Here is a 19,916-nt window from a genome sequence, read left to right on the forward strand (position 1 = left end):
AAAAACCCTAATTTTTTCTGGTTTTTTTTTTGCTCCAGTTGAGCCATTTACAATTCCCTGTTTTTTGTTTCTCCCCATAAAAAAATACAAAAAAAATATAAAACTGTTCAGAAAAGCCAAAAAAAGTAAAAAATGATCCAAAAAACAATACAAAAAATATAAAACAACAAAAAAAAATAAAAAAACAGTTCTTTTTAGAACTACCTTTAATTTATAAAAATAAACCTATATTTTTAAAGAATCTCTGTCAATCTTTTTTCTGCAGGGTACGCGTACCGGTACGTGCACCGGGGCGCGCACCCAAAAAAATAAAGAAAGAAAGAGTGAGCATGAGGGAAGAACACAGAGAGAGTAATGTTAATAGAAAAAGAGCTAGAGGGAGCAACACAGAGGGATTGTTTATTACATAGTAAAAAACAGAGAAGGTGTAGTAGGGTGTAAGTGAGAAAAGGAAAATTAATAAGGGAGCGAAAGAAGGGAAGAGAGAAAAAGAAGACTAAAGTAGAGGTACTGGTAGAATGTGAGTGGGTGTTGAAAGTAAAAGGAAGGACAGTAAAGAATGGGGAATGAGGGGTAGTGATGGAACCGGAATAAATGAACAACGGTGAGGGAGGGTGAGAAAAGAGCAGTGAGTGTAAGTAAAGAGGGGTGAAAGAGGGTGGATAAAAGTGAATAAGGGTAAGACATGGGGAGTGACAGAGAGAAAAGAGAGAGAGTAAAGGAAGGAGTGACTGAAAGAGTCTGAGTGAAACAGGAAAGAAAGGTAAGTAAGGCAGTGTGGGTGACTTATAGGGAGTCAGTGGGTGTAGGTGGGGGTGTGGGTGTGTAAGGTGTGTGTGTGGGTGTGTGGGGTGTGTGGGGTGTTTGGGTGTGGGTGGAGGGGTGGGTGTGTGAGATATGTGTGGGGGGTGTGGGTGTGGGGGGTATGTGTGTGTGGCTGTGTGTGTGTGTGTAAGGTGTGTGTGTGGGGTGTGTGTGGGGTGTATGTCAGAGGTGTGTGTGTGTGTTGGGGGGGAGGTGTGTGTGTAGGAGTGAAGTAAATGATTAAGGGAAAGAGAATGAGTGAGGGAGCAAAGGAAGGGAACAGAGGGTAAGGGAAGTAAAGAATGGGGACTGAAAGAAGTTGAATGTAGGAGGGGAAATAGGGAAAGGGGAGTAAACATGGAGAATATGAATAAGTGAGGGAAGCAGCGTAAAGAAACAGGAGTGAGGTAGGTTGAGAAAATAGTAGTGAGGTTAAAGCAAAGGGTGATGACAAACTGCACTTTTTTAGTCACACTTACCATATAATAAATGTAACTTTAACTACATTTTTTTTACTACATTTTGTATCTGTGAAAGAGAAGAAAAAATAAGTTATAATTAGTAAAATATGTATTTTAAAATAAAAGATACAAATGAAGAGGTTAAAAATCATAACAGTGTATTTAGAAATAAAGTAAGGTAGAAGGACAAAAAAAGGGAAAAAGAAATAGAAGGAGAGTAAATTACTAAGAGTAAGGCATATAGATTCACTGACAGAAAGGAAGAGAAGAAGAGAAAAATGAACTGAAGGTAAGAAAGATACTAAAAGAATGTGAGTTAGCAAAACTAAATCAGGAAACAGGAGTAAGTAAAAAGATAATGACTGAGAGGGAAAGGAGTCTAATTAAGGATGCATTTAGAAGAATGAGGAATGGAAGATAACTGAGAGTAAGTGAAGGAGAGTCATCGAGTGAAGGGATGAAGGGAGAGAGGATAATATAGAAGGATTGAGGGAAAAGGAGTGAGGAAGTTAGTAGACAGAGAGACTAAGGGAAAGACTGAGTGAAGTGGAGTACAATGAGTGAGGAAAGAAAAATGAGTAAGGAAGCAAAAGAAGGAAAGAGAGGAGAAGAGGACTAAAGCAGTGGTACTGAGAGAAAGTGATTCGGTGATGAAAGTAAAGAGAAGGACACTGAAAGATAGGAAATGAGGGGTAGTAATGGAACCGGACTAAAATAAATGGGTTGAAGAACGATGAGAGAGGAGCAGTGAAGTTGTTGTAAGAGAAATGATAGAAGGTAGATAAACACAAGTGAACATAACACAAGGAGAGTGAGGGACTGAGGACATAGAGGTAGTGAATGGAAAATAGAGAGAAGAGGTCAAAAGAAAGGAGCAAACAAAGATAAGCGAGGGAGAGTGAGTGATTTATAGTGATAGAGTACGACAATACTGCTGAGTGAGTAAAGAGGAATTACTAAAAGAGCAAAGGAGGTAAAGACGGAAAAGGGAAGTAAAGCAGAGAGACTGAAAGCTGAATAGTTATGCAAGGGAGAGAGGGGATGCAGACAGTTGAAATGAGAGTGAGGGGTTGTGAAAGAAGTGGAGTAAAGGAACGGGGCTGAAAGAGAGTGAAAGAAAGACATAAGTGAGTAAAAAGAGCTGAAAGAGGGTGGAAAAAGGAAAGTGAGTGTGAGACAATGGGAATACAATTTAAATTACACAATACAAACTATAGAATAACTTGTACAACATGTTACATAGTTATTTTTGCTGTTCTCAGAATATATTGAATTTCACTTAAAAAAGTGAGTTCAAACTACTCATCATATGACAGCGGGGAAAAAAAGATTGTGTTTTTAAAAAAAAATCTAAACTTAAAAATCACAAATGTACACTAATCTTTGATTCACTTACTTTTCCTTTAGGCCAAATAGTATATCATGAAGGTCCTTTTCGTTGGAAAGTACTCTGCTGTTCACTAAAAAATCCATTTCATCGACTTTCTAGAAGAAAAGCTCCAAGAACATCTGAAATATTTTCATTATTTTCATATACTCTTTTTTTTCAGTCATGACTCTTTGCTCATTCCTTCACTTTTCCTTAAGGCCAAATAGTGTCAGATGTATCATTTTATTTTCAAATTAATTAAAAGAAACTCTGAAATTACCGTTTTTCCGACGTTCTGAAAGAAAGGCTCATACAACATTTTCACAATATTTAAATATTCGTAATGCCATCTCTGACTCACTCATGTTCATCATTTCCTATAATACGGATATCACTTACTACGAGATCCACTTACAGTACCTATATGACAACTCAATTTTTTATATTATCTTGATCACTTTTACTCAGAATATAATTTTAAACAGCAAACTAACCATTATTAACTGCTCCCGTCTTCATAGGCCAATTACCTTTACTTAAATTTTGGTTCTAAAAACACTAGGTATGAATTTTTAAAGTCAAAAGGCAAACGTTGTTTGAAAGTCAAATGAGTGTCATTACAGTGGGTCCAACCTTTACGACTTTTTAAATAGCATGTGTAATGCCCTGATGTTGTTGAAGGACCGTCATGATAAATAATAGCTACAGTTGCAAAGGTTCTTCCTGAAATTGATAACTGAGAAGCCACAACATTTTTAATAGAAGTTGACAATTTACTTCCATCAGGTCTACATCGTTGGAACATTAAAATCACATATTTACCATAAGTTTGTAAAAATAATGTGGACAGCATTGCAGACTTACATTGGGTACACACCATATTGTGATCAGCTGCTTTAACTAGATTATTAAAAGGCACTGATTTGCAGGCTGGTAAACTCAAATATATAAATCTTTCAGTGTCTATTCTAGTACTACTTGATAAACTACAGTTGTCGCAGTCATGCTGCCATTGATAAGAAAGGCTAAAAAGATTTTTTATATCTACACCTTCATCTTCTAAAACATCAAACATATACATTAAAAATTCCTGACAATCCTGCTGAATATTCTGTGAAAATTGATTTTGACCAGAACATATGTCTAGAAGATTTCTGATTTCTGAAACACTTTCTATTTTTGCTCTATCACTGCTACATTTCTCAAACACAGAATTCAATAAACAGCAGAATGTTTGATAATGATTTTGAACAATCTGTTCTTGTACATTTTGAAGAAAAAAAACAACATTAAGCACTACATTAGCATAGCAGTTGACACCAGAACTGTTTTCAAACTGAAATCCAACAACATCTTCAACAGAATCCTTTTTCTTTATACTTACAATTACAGTTTCATCTACTTTTTGTCTTTTTGCTACTACCTCACTGCAATTATTCTCATTTCTTCTTTTTCGGCCTACCACACGTTTTTCAAACAGAGGATATTGAGGCAAATGTGGAGCATACTCTCTTCTTAACCTATTGCATTCTTTAACACAATCTAGATCAGCACAAATCTTTGTTTCATCACACTCAATCAAGTACAATCCTGATAAAGTTCTTACTCGTGATAATGCCCCATATGCCATACCCTCTTTAAACACAGAACTTCCAATGTTCACCAAAGCACTATCTACACTTAAACCTTGAGATTTATGAATTGTCACCGCATATGCCAAACAAACAGGAAACTCTTTTCGGCGAACATATAAGTCTTTCACAAGCAAAAATCTAGCTGAACAACGACAAATTTGTTCTATTTCGTCAATGCCATCAAATTTAATTTTTAAAATTTCAATTCCATCTCTATTTTTGTAATTCACAAAACCAACAACATGACCCATTGCTCCATTTACCAGACCTCTTTCAACATTTAAATTCCTTCTCAAAATGATACGACAATTTAAACACACATTCAGATTCTTTTCAAAACCAGCAGTTTTCGATATACTCTTCTCTAATGAATCCAATTTTGATTTCAAATTTAAATAATTGTTGCTCCCATATGCTCTATTTTATCTATAGCTTCCAGTTTCACAATCTCTTCATTTTCTAACTTTAACATTTTGTTGTTGAAAGTGGAACATTCTTTCAGAGTTGGCATCAAACATATTCCAGATTTGTTCTCGTTAATTTTCTTAAAAATATTCTCTGGAAGAATGTTTTCATTTGGATACAAATTTGAAATTAATCCTGCATGTAAAGTTTCTTTCCCATGCTCACTTACTTTTCCGATTCTTACATCTTGTAGAATATTTTTATAATCTTCATCCTTTGCCTGTCGCATATTTTGAAGTAGTTCTGCATATTTGAAATTTAACCATATATTAACGTTTCCAATGCTTCCTAGGCACTTCCTGGTATCTTCATGCGTGACCATTTTAAACACTGGTTGTCCTTTCACTGGAGTCAACTGCAGTAGATCTCCAAAAACAATAATGTGTTTTCCTCCGAATAAGACATCATAGTCTGTTCTAAGAATTTCTTGCATTCTCAAATGCACAAAAGCAAGCATTAGATTTGAGACCATGCTTACCTCATCAATGATAAGAAGTTTCATTTTCTTCAGGACTCTTGAAACTTCAGAACAAGCATCTCCAGATAGCTTGTGGTATTGTAATTTGTTATCATGCTCAACTGGTAGCATCAATAAACGATGTAAAGTAATCCCTTTAATGTGATGTGCTGCAAGCCCAGTTGGAGCAGTAACAACACAAGACAACGCTGATTCAGTCCTTTTCTGCAAATAAGTTGCAATTGCTTTAATCAGAAAACTTTTTCCAGTTCCCGCTTCTCCACTCACATACAGTCGGACAGGCTTAAATGATGTACATGAGCACTCTTTTTTCTCATGACTGAATCCATGTTCAACTTGTTCTGTGACTTTGTCATATATCTGTTTCTGCTCAATGTTTAGTTGTTTCACCAAATCTTCTAAGTTAACTACATCCTCTTCAGCTTGTTCCATAGCTCTTTCCACCTCATCCATGGCAGTGGCAGCCTCATTTTGAATAATTGGTCCTCCTAGTGGATCCTGACTCAATGAAGTAGAACTCTGACTGTCTTGAGAACTGTCTCTCGCAATCTCTGCAGCAATTGTTGCTTCTTGTTCTATTTCTTCGTTCAACATTTGCAGATAATTTGGAAAAATAGGACATTCTATGGTATCCTTGGTTGCATTAAAAGAGTCTTCATAACAGAGAAAATCTCCAAGTAGTTCATCTTCTGTACGCCATGGTTTAAAGAGTTGCAAAAGAGCCAAATAGTAGAATTCCCTTTTGTCTGGATTTTCGCAACTCAATTTTCGATGATCAATCAAATGACCTTTTCTCTGTTTCACTAGACATCCTTCACATCCAATGACAGCATATATTCCATTATTGATATCTTCTCGGATGTTCCTCTTATAAATATATCTTTGCAGAACTTCATATAGACAAGCATTCTCAAGGTAAGGACTTCTATTTGGATAGTATGTATCCAACATGTTTGTCTTTAAAACATCTGTACTTTCTGGTTCTTTCTCCGCCAAATACTCTATTTCTTGTACAGATTTCAAAACTCGGTTTCGTGTTGCAGCAAGACCTAGACTCACCCAAATGATGGTTCTAGATTTGGCATATAGACTTACTGATGACAATCGATCAGAACATTCATATGCTCCAATTTCTCGATGTGACAACATCTTCAGACTGTAACTGTATAATTTCTTGCTTAGACTCTTTTCATGTGAAATATCCTCCCACATTTCCTTCAGTTCTGTCTTTTCTTTTTTTGTGATGTAAGACGTCACATATCGAGCCACAGCAATAGAGTTGTCAGCAACGAATTGAATATCCATGTTAGCATTCCACATGGACAAAATCACTGGGTTGTAGTCGTTGATGTACTTGGATTCTTCGTTTCTTTTTAAATTGTATGTATTTTTGGGTGATTTCCTCGTCACAGTATGTCGTAGAGAAGACATCAAATTATTTACTCTTCCTTTAGAAATCACTGGTCGTGGAAAGCTGAAACGACATTTTGTGTAGAACTTTTCCTTGTTTTTGAATTTTCTACGACAATACTTCCCACAACGATGGGATTGAAAGCATAAAACTTGTTGCCTTAAACTGTTTTCCTCGGTAGTTTTCGGAACAGCACATGTTGAATACTCTTCAATGAAACTCATCACTGTTTCATCCGAATCTGTTCCAAATTTGGGTGCATCTTTAATCCATAACAACATATGTATGTGAAGAGCACCTCTCGCTTGATACTCCTTTCTCCAAAAGAAATCCAAAACCTCTCCAAGGGGAGGAATTTTTTTTGTTGGTAATGAAAGACATCATAGCTTCAAATCTATGATTGAAATATCTGCATACATTCACTGAATCCAAAGAACACAGTTCTCCAGGTGTTTTGAATTCTATATTTTGTATGTTTGCATTTGCCTCTCGTAGAAATTGAAGTAAGTCATCCCATGTATACTCAGCACAGCTAAGAGTGAGGAACCATGTAGGAGTTCCTAAGTTTCTTAGCATACATTTCAATTCCCCATGACGACGGTACCAATACTCGTTTGTACCACGCTGACATGCCATGAGATTGATTAGATGAGATTCCAAAATATTGTCTTGCAGATTGACTTTCTCCATAAAGTCCCTCGCCGAAACATTTTGCAGATGTGCTCCACTTTTCAGTATATGGTTTACTACATAAGAAAGCCCAGACAAGTCACTTTCATACAGTAGATGAAACAAATATGGGATGCATTGACGAAACCTTGGATCTTCAGCATATAATCTTAAAGTCCGGTATTCAGATGCTGGAATTTGAAGTGGTCGATCGTCATATCGTCCACCTCGACCTGTTGGAAATAGCTGTGGAAAACAATGAGCTTCCAAACTTTCTTCCCATACACTAATGGGACTTCCTTTTGCTGATTTCATTTGAAACAAGTCAATTGCATTCCCCATTACTTCTTTGGAATGCAAAGGATGAACAGTATAATGTTCATATATTTCTTCACTTCTAGACACATCAACTTTTTCAATTTGGCCAGCTGAACAATCACTGTCTTCATCTGCAGCTGTTTCCTCTGCTCCAACACATACATGTTTGTAGTACTCATTGTTTTTGACCAAATACAACGTTGCCTTTTTGACTTTCCTAACATCCACTAAATCTTGCCAGATTTTCTTACTCTTTGTCGGAACCCCATTAACTAGAATAACCAGAGGTTCCTCTTCCACTTTCTCTACACCAATTGTATCAATATTTTTCTTGAAATCTAGAGGCAAATAAACAACTCTTCCCTTTAATCCTCTCTGTAAATCTGAAGGAGGCAATTTCCCTATCTTAGGCTCCATGCGAACAATTGCCTGAAAAGGATGGACACATTGAATCAAAATAGACTCATATGTATTTAAATCCATCAATTCAGGAGGAATGTCTACCAACTCCAGATTATTATGAACAGCTCTAGCAGGCATTCTGTTTTGATTTAATTTATCATAACAATATTTACAAATACGCTGATCAGAACTCAAATCAAAAGAATTCTCCACCCACAAATAAGTTGCAAAATCCTTCCACTCATAATTATTTATCTTTTCACTTTTTACGTATAAATCAACTAATCTAGTTTGATGCTTATAATGAGTTCGTCGACAACACACACAAGTAAAATTCGGCCTTTCACTTGATTTCACCTTAAACCTGATAATTTCCCGGTCAAACTTTTCTGTACTTGAAATCTGTACATTGTCTTCCACATTACCTTGAATTTCTGTGTCAATTTCGACACTGTCTTCTTTTTCACCAAAATAACAAATCTCAATTTCTTCACAAATCTTCTTCACATCTAATTCAGTTCCATGCAAAAGAGCACTGTTTAATTGTTTAAGCTTAAGTGCTGGACTTTTTGCATAATATAACCTTCTCACTAATTTCCTCATTTTGTTATGATGCACTGCTAACATCCTAAAATGATGAAAAACACTCTGACAGACTTTTCTAGAAAGACAAGCCAGTGAATGCCCTTGCAAACCTGTGTTTTCTCTCACTTTGCAAGGATCTAAGTCTTGCAACATCTTCATTTTCTGTTTTAGAGTTTTCTTACTATATGTACGTAAGAAATTACAAAACAAATCGATTGATTCCTGTCGCACACTACAAATACTACTACACCTCCAAGTGTACACTGGACCCTTAGTACGTCTCCCTAAAACTTCATCAGTTAACACCTCTTCTGGTTCTCTAGGCACAAGTTTCTCTTTTTCAATCGAACAACCGTCTTTCACCTCATATGCTCGACCACTGGTGTCAACTGCATGCACTAAATCATTCTCCTGAAAGTAACTCTCCTCATTAAAAAATGGCTCACAACTTGAACTGTGCATCCATTCTCCAGAAAAAACTTTACAAAAATTAGTCCGATTAATTACTCTTTTCCATTTACTGTTTGATTTGAAAACATCAATTGTCTTGTTAAGTGTCCTAATTCTATTGATTATTAAAATAAATACTTTTTTCTTAACTTCAAAAGCCTGATCAACAATCTTCTCTACACTTTTCTTTTTCTTATAAAAAGCAGATCTCTGTTTACCTTTTTTAATATTTTTTAACAAATTTAAAACCACCATATTGTGAAACATTCGTTTACGAATGTCCCTAAATTGATTTTGCCTTCTATTCCTATACATATTATTGTCTCCTGCTGCAGTAGTAACATTTTTTGGGAATCTCTCCTTCCTCTTCAAATTTGCTCTCTCCTTCTCTTTTTCTACATTCTGTCCAACATTTCTTTTTGATCTACATATGTTCCGTAAGAAAGACTTAGTTGTCTTACCAGGAGCTTTTTTCCTGTTTTTTTGAAGTATTTGTTGTAGGAGACTGCTTTAATTCCGTTGCTGTTTTTGATTTGTTCCGCTTAGCATCTTTTCGTCTCCTTTGCCTTGAGGGCATATTTCCTTACTATTGAAATCTTGATTTTAATCTGTGGAAAACAAAAAAAAAATAAAAAAATCATTATAGACCACTATTACCAAACAACAAAACAATGACAATAAGCAAACAATATAAACACTATAATACTTATACATATGACCTTATCTCCGTTTTTTAAATATAATTCTAAAAAAATATTTCGGGCACATGAATTGGTTTTACATTATTGACAAGGATTAGATAGTATCTGCATGATTAAAAAATATATATTTGCACATTTCACAATCATATCACCTGTGTTTCCTCAGATTAGTAAGCAGATTGTACACATGAGGTAAGGACTGTCCTGGGGAGCATAGGTGCTGAGGCCGGTGTCTAAGAGTGCACTGGACTGAAGCCTATCCCCCACTGCACTCTTAGACACAGCCCTCACCTCCTTTCCACCCCTGGACAGACCTCTCTTCCACTACACTCTTCAACACAGGCATCACCTCCTATGCACCCCTGGACAATCCTCACCTCATCTGCAACCCTGAATAGACCTCAACTCATCTGCACCATTAGACAGGCCTCAGTTCATCTACACCCCTGGACACGCCTCATCTCATCTGCACCCTGTTACCATCAATTATACTCAATGTATTGAGGCCTGTCCAAGGGGCACAGATTAGATAATGCTTGTCTAAGGGTCAGAGGAGGTAAGTCCTCTCAATTGCACTCATAGACACAGACCTCAACTCCTTTGCGCCCCTGGACATGCCTCACCTCATCTGCACAATCCACTTCCTAATTTGAGGAAACACAGGTAACATACATTTCCTCTCTCTTGCAAACATTCCTACCAAGCATTACCAAAACAATGACACAAACCAACAGCAAACAAGCTCAGTCTGCTTCCTAATCTGAGGTAACACAGCTGACCTGATTGTGAAAGGTTCAAATATTTTTATGTAATCACGCACACACTATTTATTCCTTCTCAAAAATGTTAAAGCCATTGATTTGCCTCAAAATCGTTTTTTGAATAACATTTTAGAAACAGAATGCAGGTCCTATGTACAAGCATTCCATTTCAGTACTGAAAACTCACTATTTTACAAAATACATTTCCTCTCTCTTGCAAACATTCCTACCAAGCATTACCAAAAAAATGACACAAACCAACAGCAAAGAAGCTCAGTCTGCTTCCTAATCTGAGGTAACACAGGTGACATGATTGTGAAAGGTTCAAATATTTTTATGTAATCATGCACAAACTATTTATTCCTACTCAAAAATGTAAAAGCCATTCATTTGCCCCAAAATTGTTTTTTGAATAACATTTTATAAACAGAGCACAGGTCCTATTTACAAGCATTCATTTTCACTACTTAAACCCATTGATTTGCCCTAAAATCGTTTTTTAAATAACATTTTAGAAACAGAGCACAGGTCCTATGTACAAACATTCAATTTCACTACTGAAACCCATTGATTTCCCTCAAAATCGTTTTTGTAATAACATTTTAGAAACAGAGCGCAGGTCCTATGTACAACCATTCAACTTCACTACTGAAACCTCACTATTTCACAAAATAAAAATCCTCTATCTTGCAAATGTAGATACCAAGCATTATCAAAAAGCATGACACACACCAACAGCAAAGAAGCTCAGAGCCTCATTTATGAGGCCCTGCGTCAGTTTTGCGCTGGTGATGCGTCACTTTTTGTGACGCATCGGCGGCATAAAACATGTGCCTTGTTGCGCCATATTTAAAAAATGACGCATCTAGGTAGATGCGTCACTTTTTAAACCCCTACGCCACATTATACCTGCATCAGGTATAATGTATGCAGAGGGTGCGTTCCCCCGTAAAAAACCTCATAATAGTGACGCAGTGAAATCTATGAGATTTCACTGCGTGTTTTTTAGGACGCTGTTACGTCAAAATCTTGCGCCTGCCTCACAGCAGGCGTAAGACTGACGCAAGCCCTTTCACATGGGGCTTTCCCCATTTGAAAGGACGCATTGCTGGAGTTGCGTCACTTTTGTGACACACTCCAGCAATGCGTCACTTTTGCGCTTACAGATATGTCAGAAATACTGACTTATCTGTAACTCCTTGCGACATGATGCGTCATACATTAAATATGACGCATCATTGGTGTCGCAAGGAGTGCGCAGTGAAAACTGACGCATCGCTGTTTTCATAAATAAGGCCCTCAGTGTGCTTCCTAATCTGAGGTAACACAGGTGACATGATTGTGAAAGGTTCAAATATTTTTATGTAATCATGCACACACTATTTATTCCTTCTCAAAAATGTAAAAGACATTGATTTGCCCCAAAATCGTTTTTTGAATAACATTTTAGAAACAGAGCGCAGGTCCTATGTACAAGCATTCCATTTCAGTACTGAAAACTCACTATTTTACAAAATACATTTCCTCTCTATTGCAAACATTCCGACCAAGCATTACCAAAAAAATTACACAAACCAACAGCAAAGAAGCTCAGTCTGCTTCCTAATCTGAGGTAACACAGGTGACATGATTGTGAAAGGTTCAAATATTTTTATGTAATCATGCACACACTATGTATTCCTTCTCAAAAATGTAAAAGCCATTGATTTGCCCCAAAATCGTTTTTTGAATAACATTTTAGAAACAGAGCTCAGGTCCTATGTACAAGCATTCCATTTCAGTTCTGAAAACTCACTATTTTACAAAATACATTTCCTCTCTATTGCAAACATTCCTACCAAGCTTTACCAAAAAAATGACACAAACCAACAGCAAAGAAGCTCAGTCTGCTGCCTAATCTGAGGTAACACAGGTGACATGATTGTGAAAGGTTCAAATATTTGTATGTAATCATGCACACACTATTTATTCCTTCTCAAAAATGTAAAAGCCATTGATTTGCCCCAAAATCGTTTTTTGAATAACATTTTAGAAACAGAGCGCAGGTCCTATGTACAAGCATTCAATTTCACTACTAAAACCCCACTATTTTACAAAATACAAATCCTCTATCTTGCAAATATTGATACCATGCATTTTCAAAAAGCATGACACAAACCAACTGCAAAAAAGCTCAATGTGCTTCCTAATCTGAACTCTCTATCTATATTGAATGAATCATAACTCACCTTTACAAATGCTTTGGGAGATTGAGAACAGTGTCAGATACACACACCAATATTTCTTTAGCAGAGCAAAAGGTATGTACTGCAGGCACTGCAACCATGAATGGCACAGAAAACCTCTAATTCTACACACATATCTCTCATGTTAACCAATTAAAACTCTTCCCTCTCTATTTTCAAACCAACACCCTTCCCCCCCTCAGCTCGTTCTGCCTGTTACCATAGCAACTCCCTCCTCACTCACCTCTCAGGGTTAAAAGTTTATTCTACAGTGTTGCAAATGAACTCAGCAAGGATGTTTGACCTCTCAACACACCAGCTTATCAGGTGCAATCTTTCTTTTTTTTTTTTCACAACCAATTTTATTGAGCAAATGAGCATTGAGAATGTGGCATCTCCACAACCGAAGAACACCACGACAGTATCAAAACAGCAATTACAAAGGCAGCAAATGCTAGAGTAGACTCAGAAAATATGCTCAGCATAGAAACACCCCAGCGACCCACCCTAACCCACAACTCCACCCCCCCAACCCTGGCCCCCCCCGACCCCCCCCACCACACGTGCACAGAAAGCAATAAAGAAAAGCAAGTAGGTGCAGCGCCACCAGGGCAATGCTGCTTCGGGCCAACAGTGTCACTGTGATCAAATGCAATCTTTCTTTTAATGACTTTTTCTTAACCATTCAAATTACTTCTTTCATAGAACAGAACCATGCACCCTAACTTTCAGTTTTCAACTATCTGAATCCACCAATCAAGAGCACTGAAACTCCACATTTTTTTTGCAAACTCCTACTGTTCCAACTGCCATTTCATTCCTACACTTCATCTGACTGCACCAGAACCTCCTCTCACCATGTACTCTGTCTGGATTATTGGACATAGCTACATTAACTGGGCTCAAAGGTATGCAGCTATCAGAAATTTTCAAAACCTTGATTTACCAAATGTGCACATAAAATGGATTGGCCAAAGAGGATTGAGATGTCATCAATTGATACCATTGGTGAAAACCATTTACCATCTGCCACACCCTGACCTCATAATTTTGCACTGTGGTGGAAATGACCTAGGCACTTTGACTGGGGTAGGTCTGGAGATGGTTTTAAAGGACACCTTTGGGCAATTGATGACACTTTTTCCACAAACTGCCTTGGTATATTCCAATATATGCCAAAGACAGAAATGGAAGTGGTCCAACCAATTTTGTCCACAATTTGAGAAAGCACGGAAACATGTGAATAAATCTGTTTCTGCTTACATGAGAGACTATGGAATGGGTTCAATATACAACAATAACTTGCATTACAACATGCAAGATATCTACAGAGGAGATGGTGTGCACTTCTCAGATGAGGGGAATAGAATATTCCTCCTGAATATAAGGCTGTGCATTGGAACCTACTTGTAGGTACCTAAATCAGCCACAGAACCCAAAAGCTCTTTTCAGAGCTACCCTACCTCTGATCACTCAAAATGTTTACTTTTCTCTAACTTTTTTCACTATTTTTCACCAAAGTACGCTCCCCGGTACGCGTACCGGGCGCTCCCCCCGCGAATTTTGTTTTTTAAAAAATTGGGTTTTTTTGGGCCTATATGGGCCTCCTAAGCCCCCCTCAGAAAACCTAGGGGGTCAGGGAGTGTCTACCGTGCCCCCTTTTACCCATTCCCAACGTTGTTTGTCCTCCATCTTGTGTCTCAAACCTACCAAAACACAAGATGGAGGACTCCCGTTGAGCTTACCGGTACGCGTACCGGGGCGCGCACCGGTGAGCGCTCCCAAAAAATGTTAAAAGTTAATTTACATAAAAACCACCGGAGAGACTTTCACCAAATATAGAATAGGCCCTACTACATACCAGTCCCTACCATTTTCCCAAATTTGGTGGAATTCCATCGAGCCATTTGAGCTGTAGCCCTGTCTAAATATCCTGAGGTAAATTACATGACAAAAAAACATATGAAGTGTTAGGATTTACAACCAATTAAAATGTTACTTTCATTTTCTACTTTTTTTTCCTGACATTTGATTGGTTATGTACATGAATATAAATGAAAAATGAGAGGGAAACACGGCCATTTTAACTACACCTACCTGAGGTACATCTTGAAAAACAAATTCTCCATTTATCTTCATCACCTTTTAATAAGGTAAGTTGTTAATTTGTAAGGGGCACTTTAAGTTAATTTGTAAAAACGTTTTCTGATAGTTATTTTCTGTCCCTCTGTTATAGTTATAGATTGAGATAGGCTTCTCTGTTATAGTTATGGATTGAGTTAGGCTTCTCTGGTATAAATATGAAATTACTTAGGCTTCTTCACATACACTTTTTTGATATTTCTACTTCCTGCCTGATACCATACACTGCCCAAAGATAAATTCACTGTTAAAAACTCAGAAGTACTTGTCTAAACTTAAACCCAACACTGCCCTAACTCTACTGATATATTTATTTTTAATGCAACTTACAGCAAGAAAATGGAAGGAGAAGCAAATATTTCTTTCGAAATAGTTCTTCAAAACAATCCTGAGGAAGACTTTGACTTTATGGATCAGTCTCTAGACGAAGAGTTAGTTAATTGTGTGGAAGAAATTGAATCATGGACTGAAAATGAGGACATTCCTGACGATATAATGTTGGAAGTGTTATTAAATTTTGAAAAATCACAGCAATAAATTATTATTTAATAATTAAAAATTGTTCCAGACATTATTCTTTTTTATATGTAATTCATGAAATAGTACCAAAATGAATATAATATAATGTGAGACTTATAGTATACTGTGCAACTTTTTTTGTTACATAGTAATTTTGTTCATAGTTACTTCCTTTCTCCCACTATATTATCTCCAATGTGTATTTGACATCTCTTTTTCATCTCCTGCCTCCATGTTGTTTCTACTTTCCCGACAAACTATGGTATGGATTCCATATACCACAATAACTTCTGTAACAACATGCAAATTATCTACAGAGGAGACAATCTACATTGAATTTAAAACTCTGCATTGGTACCTACATGCTGGTACTTATATCACCCACACAACACAACAACTCTATGCAGACCTACCCTACCTCTAAGCACTTTAAATTATTATTTTACTGTTTCACTGGGTTTGCCTTTTGGTACGCTCCCCGGTAAGCTCCCCGGTGCGCGTACCGGACGCTCCCCCCGCGAAAATCGAAAAATAATTTAAAATGTTTTTTGTCCCGCGGGACCATTTTATGGCCCCCACATCAAACCTAGGGGGTCAGGGGGGGTCTACCCTGCCCCCTTTTGGTTATTTCCCCCTTTGTTTTTGCCACCTCTTGTGTCTCGATCCTACCGAGACACAAGATGGCGGCCGCTCCGGACTGTTTGGAATGTTTACAGACACCCGAGAGCCAATCAGCTTTCTGTGCGCGAACTCGCGTTGCGCGCTGGTACGCTCCCCGGTGTGCGTACCGGGGCGCGCTTATAGATATATATATTTTTTTGAACCTAAATTATTCAAAATCCTCTGGAGCGCATATCTTGAGACATAGCAAAGGCACATCGGGCTAACAGTCCCTACAATTTTGCCAAGTTTGGTGAAAATCCATTTAGCCGTTCGAGCTAAAAATTAGTCCAACCGCCCTATGGAAATTAACATGGGAAAACACGTTTTGGGACCCCCCTTTTATCTCGGCCCCCGCTTGACGAATCCCCCCCCCCCAAACTTTCAGGAAAGGAGCGGAGCGCAGCAAGGCAAATTTTAGGAAAATTACAGGCAGATCCCTCAATCTGCGCCAAAGTTATTCCCAATAGAATGTTGCGTATTTCCTATGGAAAACAATCCTTACTATAATTACCTACTGGCGACCAACAGTAGGTAATAGATATATATATATATATATATATATATATATATATATATATACATATACATATATATATATATATATATATATATATATATATATATATATATATATATATACATGAAACTGTGTCGTGATTGGAGGAATGTTGATATGGACACTCATGTCCAATCGCTGCTAGGGGATGTAGTTCAATGTTTTGTTTATTTTTGTTAAACATGTTCCTTGAAGGTAACTGCTATATAATGAAGCGAAGAAAGAAATGCACAATCTCCGCCTTCGGTCTTGACATAGAATAAGGTATTTTGGACCAGAGCACAGTTGATCTCTTGGTACTTTTGCACATTGAAAAAGTGTGGGGCATACGCCTGTTTGCAGGACAAGTAGCAATATACCATTATTATTAGGCCTGGCATCAGCAAATACATTTTTTGATTTTTCTTGATAGTATACTTATTGGTGCTTTCAGCCAGCCCTCTTCATCTATTAATCTATTGATTTGTCGTTCACATTTTTCTTTCACTTCCTACAGCATGGAGTAATAGGTCAGCCAAACAACCAGCGCTATGTGTCGTTTCGCTAGGGAATCCATTGCGGCCTCTTCCTCATCAAACGGGGAGCACATCTCCTCAGGGAATCGTTCTTACGCCACCTCCTGCTAAGTGGTATTTAACACTCCAGGACCTTGGGGTATAACTGCCTTATTTCTTTGGCCACTTCTGTGACATGCCTGGGAAACACCCAAGATCCGCTTGTCTACGAGATCGACCACTCTGTCTTCTTCATCGACTGCCCACGATCTAAGCTACATATTCTCCTTTCCTTGACTTAACAGAGTTCGGGACTCATGTTAAACAAAATGTGATTATTAAATATTCAATATTTTAACATTTTACCATAGTAATATGTATAATCATGTAACATATAAATATTTAATTTCAGTTATTTTATATATGTATTTCAACATAAACTGATATAGTCAGTGCCACTGGAATTATGTGGCAGGGCTTTCCACTGCACAGCAACATGCGTTGCTGTGTTTTTACAAAAACTCGAACCGTTTGAACTAGAAACAACTTTTTTGGTAAAAATCTGCAGATTATGCAGCAGATGATAGATTATGTGGCAAATGGGGCAAATCTACAATTATGCATAAAACGCTGCAGCTGCACAATCGCATAATTCCAGTGGCCCTGCCTATAGTGAGGACGAAGAGGCACACATTTTTACAGACAATTTTTAAATGTTTTTAGAAAAGATTCTGTTCAACAAGCAGTCTTTGACTCAATGGCCAAAATATCAAGGATGCTTGAACCCTCTAGGAAAAAGACGCTTGCGCATGATATTAGTATAAAAGATATGGCCACTGCAAAGAAGGGGAAAAAAGCTTGCTTTTGCTGAATCATTAAATGCAAATAATTCTCCAATATTTAATCCGCTCGGTGAAGGTGACACTATTCACACCCTATACATGTCATTAAATTACATGATGCAGATGATGATTTAGTAGATACAGATAATATTAAAGATAAGGATCACCCAGGCGCATTGATCTGGTCGGGGTCTTCAGAGAAGAGGTGTTAAACTACTCTACTTCAACTGGTTTCTAATTCACAGAATAATTCCCAAAGTAATGTTTTACTAGGCTTTGCCAGTCAACTTATGTTTGCCCAAATTCAATTCGTCATCCAAACTGGACCCCTTACATGTATGTTTCACAATATGTTTCCAACAAGTTAACACAATCTTTAGATAAAAGTTTTCGAAACAGAGTCTGATCCGCATGCCTACGCCCTTCTTTACCTAATAATATAACTCTTACTCCTTGTATAGACCCAAATATGTTGGTATTTTTAACCACATTGGGAAAGATTATAAAAATATGGGTGATAGGGTGTGGATTAATTGCCAAGATGGGCTTTTGGGTTTGACAAGCCCTTTAACTGGAATATTGGATTTAGCAGAGGAAGCAAGAATTTAGGGCACAGAGGTAGATCTGGTAAAGTATCAAATTGGGCCCTGAGGGCTAAATGTCTTTCAGTCAGAGTTAATTCATCTATGACTCAAAAGCGTCGTAAGGGTTTACTCTGTAAAATCGTCCCAAACTGGGAAATTTGGCATCTAAAGAGGCAGGTCAACAAGCTAATGCTCTATTATTCGGAGATGACTTCATTAAGGAGCTCAGTAAATATTTGGATACATTTGCCTCTATAGACAAGGCACAATTATCATTGTAGAAGATTTTTGGCACCAAATGCCGCAGAAATCAGCCTGGTGCCCCCAAAACCAAGCCACTGGCAAAGATCATACATCAGGCTCCCAAGTCCATACATGTGCCCAGACAAGCAAGGCCAGGTCCCTGTCCCCATTCTGGGTCCTCCCACATAGGCATCCTGCACGGCTGTCACCTCACCTGCAGGTACCAGTCCCCCTCCATTAGCTCTCTCTGGGCAGTCCAAACTGCAGATGCGCCTGTGAGACTCCATCCCCAGAGTGGTAAGTCTCAATTTAGAATGCGGATATTTTGGAGTCTTTCAAAAGCATGGAATCCATCTTGGGCACATTCCTAATTAAGACATGTAATATTGCCACTCCTTGTCCGCTTTCCCACATTTGTGGGGTGCAGTTCTATGGTCCTCCTGATCCTGGTTTTATCGCTTCATTCAGTAACCACTTATTCTACACAGGGGAAACATTTTTAAAAAAACATATAGGTAGCGTGTGTGGATGAAAGCAGAATGCAAAGAAAAAGGTCTGCCATCTTCATAGATCTGTGTGATTTTGTTGAGCCTGAGTTAAGAAACAACAAAGGTACTGATAGATGGATTGTTTAACCTATTCTGTGTGACCTACTTGTGGATGAAAATTCTTTGTCTTGTGCTTGCTATCAACAAGGGTGTGTAGCAAGGTAATCCAGAATTTGCACATAAACTAAAACTTGATCAGTGAAGATCACACCTGTAGACAAGGTGGAAGATTATTGCATTAAATAATGCAGCAGCCAATTCGTGAGCTGTAGAGAATAGCTTCAAATGAAAGAAGTGACCCCGTTTTGTCAGAGACTCGACAAACATAGGTAACCTTGGGAAAGGACACACAAAACAAAACACTGTTTGAAATAATCCCATTGGGAAAGGACACCCAAAAACAAAACACTGTTTGAAATAATCCCAAAACATATATTATGTCAAATAATTATTGAGAAATGTGACAAAAAATGTGAGGACGTAAAAGTGCTCAGTACAGGTAAAAGTACCACCAAACAACATGGTGTGAAAACACTTTGTTATGATTATTTGGCCAAAAATAATATTCAAGTATGCAACAGGTGGTCAAACT

This window comes from Lissotriton helveticus, chromosome 7 (assembly GCF_964261635.1).
Source record: "Lissotriton helveticus chromosome 7, aLisHel1.1, whole genome shotgun sequence".
NCBI classification, from domain to species: Eukaryota; Metazoa; Chordata; class Amphibia; order Caudata; family Salamandridae; genus Lissotriton; species Lissotriton helveticus.